This window comes from Coregonus lavaretus, assembly GCF_964263955.1.
Source record: "Coregonus lavaretus genome assembly, chromosome: 2".
NCBI classification, from domain to species: domain Eukaryota; kingdom Metazoa; phylum Chordata; class Actinopteri; order Salmoniformes; family Salmonidae; genus Coregonus; species Coregonus lavaretus.
The window spans coordinates 82,775,822-82,782,881 of NC_139989.1; the positions used below are offsets into that span (position 1 = coordinate 82,775,822).

The following is a 7,060-nucleotide window of genomic DNA, read 5'->3' on the forward strand; positions in this document are numbered from 1 at the left end:
ATAGAAAGACAAAGAGAAATGGAGGGGCTGCTGAGAATGAGAAAGGAGATTGAGACTTGTAACAAGGTAGACCATTACCGGTGGAAGCTGCAGAGAGAGGTGTTGGAGGAAGTCAACAAGGTGAGGGTGGAACCAGAGCAAGAAAGAGAAAGGCTAATTGAAGAGTTGCTGAGACAGATAAGGGAGACTGAGGCTTCTATTGAGGTAAACTGCTACCAATGGAAGCTGGAGAGAGAGTTGTTTGAGAAACAGAGAGAAAGTGCAGTGTCAGACAGAAAAAATATGGAGCTCAAGATGGCAAAGCTGAAGGTGCAGAACATACTGCACTTGGCCAAGATAGGGAAGTTGACAGTGGAGAACACGAGGCTGTCAGCTGAGAATGAAAGGGTGAGAGAGGTGTCGGACAAACAGAGAGAAAGCGCAGTGTCAGACAGAAAAAAGATGGAGCTCAAGATGGCAAAGCTGAAGGTGCAGAACATACTGCACTTGGCCAAGATAGGGAAGTTGACCGTGGAGAACACGAGGCTGTTAGCTGAGAATGAAAGGCAGCGAGAGGTGATGGACAAACAGAGAGAAAGCGCAGCGACCGACAAACAAACAATGGTGGACAAGATATCAAAGGTGAAAATGTCCTTGGCCAAGTTATGGAAGGTGACAGTGGAGAACAAGAAGAGACTGTTAGCTGAGAATGAAAGGGTGGGGAAGGAGAGGGTGAGAGAGAGGAATGGATGGAACCTCATAAGAAATGGTTTGGAGACAGCTTTGGCCAAAGCAGACCAGGAGAGGAATCAGACCCTAGTAGCCTGGAAGGAGGACAGGGGGAGATGGGCCAAGGCCAAGGCTGGCCTACGAAGCCTCTTGGATTAACGGGGGGAAAGATGGATGAAATAGAAGGAGGAGATTAAGAGGAGGAGCACGCAGGCAGCAGAGGAGTGGATAATTGAGCTGAGAGAGAAGGAGAGAGCGATAGAGGCTCTGGAAAGAGAAAAGATGAGGATTCTGTGCCTGAATGGACAAGAGAAGAAGGGATGGGAGATGGAAAAGAGAGAGATGGAGAAGGAGAACTGGAAGATTACAGAGGAGCGGGAGAGAAAGAGTAGTGAAATTGAGAAAATGCAAAGGGACAAAGAGAGATGGGCAATAGAGAAGAGGGATGTGGTGGAGAGGATGAAGGAGGCGTACATAAAGCTGTACCAGATGCAGACTGTCCTGAGGTTCAGAGAGCAAGAGCAGGCACAGGTACAGTACTCCATTTAACCAGTCACAGTTCAGGGAGGTCATAAGTCACCTCCTAATGGTTATACTATCAGATTCAACAGATTAAGTTGACTGCATGCTAGAGAAGGAGTAATAATAATATTTCAGATCACTGACCAACATGTATGGACGTTCTCTTTCAGATGGAAACTAAACGCGCCCAGAGAGTCAGGGCAAAGCAGGAGAAAGAGGAGAGGAAAGAAAGAGACTTGTTGGAGAAGAACAAAGTAAAAGAACTGCTCAGAGCTAGAAAAGCAGAGAGTAAGGAAGAAGTGAGGAAGAATAAGGAGAGGGTGAAAGCCCACCTGGACGAGGTGGCAAGGAACTATAACGAAAAGAAACAGAGGGAGAAAGAAAGAGAAAAGCTGTTGAAAAAGGCATATGGCAAAGAAAATCACATGGTGTACATCCCAGACCTCATACTGAAGAAGATGTAAGAACACAACGCATATGGAAGAGTAAATATTATCAGCTAGCATTGGTCAAAAGTTCATTTCTATCTCCTTTCATTTAGTGGAATACTTCATCAATAAAATAATATGAGCATTTATTTGTCAGCATTCATTCCCATATGGAAGAAAGAACACACAAAATATGAGAAAAGTATAAGATGTGGAGAGGGCACGACAAAGCCTATTCAAGAGCATCCTGACTGAGATGAGAAATTCAATGAAATAATAGAATTATGAAATTGTTGTGTTGAATCAATGAATCAATGAATCAGATTGTGTTTACATATGTTTAAGACTCACACTTACCTCAGCCTGTTTCTTCCACTTCATGATCTGGGTATCATTGCCGACCCTCAACCTGTTAACATGTCCTCTAGTGGCATCAGAACATAGGCAGGTGGCCATGGAGTTCAGAGTGAAGAATATCTTCTCACAGCATCCTCCCCTCCACAGCTCCATCTCCAGGCATGTTGGTACAAACTTCATTTTATTTTGCCTGCTGGTGAACAAGGCCATTGACAGCACCATCCATGTCCCTCTGTCAAGGAGGTCCTGCTTCTTACGTTGAAAGTCGTCTCTGAAAGAGGAGACATTAGAAGGTTTCTTCTCTTAGTTTTGTCTTTTGTCTCGGACAAGGCTTACATGTCAGAGTTGTACTTACTTTACTAATTGACTTGTAGAAACGGTACAACTATATACAACATGTCAATTGTGAAATGATTGATATTGGACATCTAGTGTGAACATGATATTGGGTTAATCCTCACATTGTGGTGATTTCTCTTCCTTTGATGAGGTCTACTTTGAGGTTTCTGGCCTGGGGAAGGGTTGCCCTCTAACAGGTGATCATCAAAGGTGCCTTCTCCTCTGCCCCACGCCAGAGTCTCACTCCAGGAAAAGGTCTGAAAGACCTCTGTCTCCACCAGTTGGGACAAGGGACCATCTTTTTCCAGCACTAACTCCTTTTCTCTGAAAGTACATAGAAATCACACAAACCTATGATCCTACATTGTAGATGTATGGTATGGCATATCAACTGAATAAAAAAAATAAAAAAAATAAAAATAATAATAATTGTAAAGTGGTTATCCCACTGGCTATAGGGTGAATGCACCAATTTGTAGTCGCTCTGGATAAGAGCGTCTGCTAAATGACGTAAATGTGCCCTTGAGCAAGGCACTTAACCCTAATTGCTCCTGTAAGTCGCTCTGGATAAGAGCGTCTGCTAAATGACTAAAATGTAAATGTAAATGTGTCCTCTTCACCTCGGGGACAGGGGACTTTGTTGGTCTTCCAGACAATCTCACCTTCTTCACCTTAGCTGGTGTAATAGCCAATCTCACCTTCTTCTCCTTAGCTGGTGTAATAGCCAATCTCACCTTCTTCTCCTTAGCTGGTGTAACAGCCAATCTCACCTTCTTCACCTTAGCTGGTGTTCAAGCCAATCTCACCTTCTTCACCTTAGCTGGTGTAACAGACAATCTCACCTTCTTCTCCTTAGCTGGTGTACCAGCCAATCTCACCTTCTTCACCTTAGCTGGTGTAACAGACAATCTCACCTTCTTCTCCTTAGCTGGTGTACCAGCCAATCTCACCTTCTTCACCTTAGCTGGTGTTCAAGCCAATCTCACCTTCTTCACCTTAGCTGGTGTAACAGCCAATCTCACCTTCTTCACCTTAGCTGGTGTAACAGCCAATCTCACCTTCTTCTCCTTAGCTGGTGTAACAGCCAATCTCACCTTCTTCACCTTAGCTGGTGTAACAGACAATCTCACCTTCTTCACCTTAGCTGGTGTAACAGCCAATCTCACCTTCTTCTCCTTAGCTGGTGTAACAGCCAATCTCACCTTCTTCTCCTTAGCTGGTGTAACAGACAATCTCACCTTCTTCACCTTAGCTGGTGTAACAGCCAATCTCACCTTCTTCTCCTTAGCTGGTGTAACAGCCAATCTCACCTTCTTCTCCTTAGCTGGTGTAATAGCCAATCTCACCTTCTTCTCCTTAGCTGGTGTAACAGCCAAGCTCACCTTCTTCACCTTAGCTGTGTCTGTGTGTGTGTGTGTCTATATAGTAAATGCTATATATATATATATATATATATATATATATATATATATATATATATATATATATTATATGGTTATATATTGATCATTATATATTATATTTATATAAATGAAGGTAGTGTGTATATATATATAAAAATATAATGTGTAAAACTAGCAGTGTGAATGTTAAAACAATAAATGTTGTAGAATAAGAGTTTACTGAAAATAATATAAGTAATTAAGTGAATAATTTAACCAATGTAGTGAATATGTCTGTTTGTAAATGAAACCTAGGCTATACAATTATTGTAATATGTAAATAAACATATATTTTTATGAATTATCTTTCCTGGTTGTTATTTCTCAGTATCTCTAAACAGAAAATGTGCCAATCAATAAAGTTTTCTTTGGTTGATGCACCATCTGTAGATTGCGTGATTTGATTGGACAACGAGCATTTAAAGAAAGACACGCAACTACAGAGGACAAACATTTTATGATTCATTATTTTTTGAAGTATTGACCTTGGGAGAATACCTTTTTAGTGTTTTTCAAAATTGTTATTACACGACAAGTTCAAGTCAATTTTGTCTGCATTTTCAAACGATATATACTTATGTCTTATGCCTTAATTGTAGCAGCGTAACTGTGTTGTGAGATCTTAACTAGAACAATAAGAAACTATTACTGGATATAGTCAATGGGATAGTTGTTGTCATGGTAGACTTTTAAAACTAATTATGTGGCTGGCCACCCCTTTACAACTCGGAAGGCATGGTTTTGCAGATAAATGAGTAAACGTGAACTACACTCTTAAAAGAAAAGCTTCCTGTAGGATCCTTTAGGATAATATAAGGTAAAAAATATACCTTAAGATGAATTTCCAAGCCTATACTCTGCCATCAGCTCGTTGTTGAACCGTTGTAGACTTCAGGGGTTCTTTGAAGAAGCCTTTTCAAAAGAGGGGTTCGGTTTGGAACCAGCAGCGCCCTCGTGAGTAAAGGCCGCGCTCCAGCGCAGAATTCAAATTGAGACCGTTGGTCAAAAGACAACTGGAAGCGGGAAGCGCGCGGATGGTTGGAGAGACGCGACCAATAAGAGATGACTTGCAACGGATTGACGTGAAAGGTGAGTGATACCTTAGCTATTCGCTTAGCTAAGATAATAATTCATCAAACTACTATCAAATAACTTAAAAACAATACATCATGTAATGTACTCTTGGTTTTTCATCAGCTAGCCATCAGCTAGCCTGTAATGTTAGCTGGTAATTGTTGTATAAATGTTGGTACGTTTTAGCTAACGTTAGCTACAGTAGCTAGCTAGTTAAAGTTACTGTAACGTTAGCTAACTTTAGCTAGCTAGACTCAATATTGAGAAATTGTAGTCATTTAAACCCATGATATACTTTCTCACCATCTCCTTCCATCCTCCTCCCTTTAGTACCTGGCTTATCCTGCCCCTGTCCAGTTAAGTGGTGGAGAGTTTGGGAGCTGTGAGCTCGGATAGAAAAATGTATCAACCACCACGAACAGGTAAAACAGACACACACACACACACACACAGACGACCCAATGTAGATTATGTTCGACTTGACAAAAAGAAGAATACATAAAACAGATCAGATTAGTTAGATGCATTTGATATTGAATACTCATGTTGTTTATGTTGTGTTTGTGTCTAGTTGATGTCTTTCAGGTTGGTGTATTGGGGCGGATTGTTCTGTCCTCTGTATTTCAGACCAAAGCAAGACAATGTTTACAGCTCACTATGGATCTACTAACAGGTTAGTCTCTATAAAGTATTTGGATGTATTTGAAGTGTGATTATAGTGTGTTCTGTGTAATTCCTTTAGTCTTTTCCAATACTAACTGAATGGTGAATGAATATATTTGCAGTCAATCAATCAATCAATACAGTGTTTGAACAAAATTCAACTCCAGTTGAAGAACTGGGACAAGCTACAAATCTCATTGTGGGGTAGGCCACATGTTATGAAGATGGTTAAAGCTCCTAAACGGAATTACGTCATCAGCATGTTTCCACTGTCCATACCTGCCTACACCTTTAACACCATAGACAAAATGATTCATTTGGACTATTAAAAGGGCGAGGATGAACCAAGCTAGATTACAGGTAAAGACTTAGAAGGGAGGATTAAAGCTCCCTAACATGTAATTATAGCAAGAAGCCTTTATAACTGCCCAAATAGGCTCTTTATTGAGAACTCTAATAGGCCAATTTGGGTTGACATGGAAGAAGAACTTAATGCCCCATTTGGAGCATCATATTATCTGAGTCAACACTTAAATGTGGGACTGCAGAATCCCTTATTATAAGAGACAGACATCCTCACCTTTCCTGACAAGCTCTGCTTCGTTATGGAACAACCATAAATACAAATTAGGAGGAAAGGTGGTTGTCTGGAAAGAGTGGGATAGGTTTTGTTTTAGCCTCAACACTAATACATTTCACTTTTGCGCTATGTGTCAACTTTAATTTGAGTGTGGCTGTGGAAGACTGGTCCCTTGATGATGTCTGCAAGTGGCTGAGTACCAATGATCTCCATGATTCCATCCCATCATTCCAAGGTTCACAATCTTTCTGAAGAATGCCAACTCTCTTCAATTGTCCACTTTGCAACGAGCATACTTTCTCTGTGTCCAGACGACTCACACATATTGGCCTCTATCACCAGCATGAACCACATTGTCTAATTACCTGTGGACTTAATGGGTGTGGGAAAGCAAATAGATGTTTTAGCGCCTGTTGGTCACACATCTACCAAAACCACAGAGCTTTTAAGCCCCAACTTAGATGACAATTGCCCTCATGATGAATTTGAGACTGGGACTGATCCCATTGAAGATGACATGAGCGATGTAGAAGGTCTGCCAGAGGCTGAATATGTTTAAGCCACAGAGATCAACACTGAGCAGCTAATTGAAGGTCTCAAAAACGATCTGTCTTTTTATTTAGAACATCAGTGAAGAACACTGCATCCCAGCTACGGTATAGAATAGCATTGTTGAGGACCTCAGAACCATTTTTGATGCATTTATGACACACTACAGTGATCCCCTCAGGTTTCATCTTACAAATAAGCAAATACATGTGGATGAAGATGGGACTTGCTTAACAACTCTGCAGTATTTGAGGAATGCATTAGATGCATAAGCTCTGAGTGGATGCTGGAGCATTACTGTGTGAAAGAATTGGGCATGGTCCGGCCAATTGAAGTACCACTGAGCAACAAAAAAGGTTATATAACAAGGTGATTTCAATACAGCTACATGGTCCCCA

General features: G+C 41.0%; 1 long non-coding RNA gene across 1 annotated transcript; it reads left to right on the forward strand.

Moving 5' to 3' along the window:
- Positions 1-4,816: 4,816 nt before the first annotated feature.
- LOC311142636 lies at positions 4,817-5,511 on the forward strand. Its single transcript, XR_014614354.1, has 3 exons — positions 4,817-4,885; positions 5,201-5,292; positions 5,456-5,511. It is a non-coding gene; the product is annotated as an uncharacterized lncRNA (long non-coding RNA).
- The last annotated feature ends 1,549 nt before the right edge of the window (positions 5,512-7,060 follow it).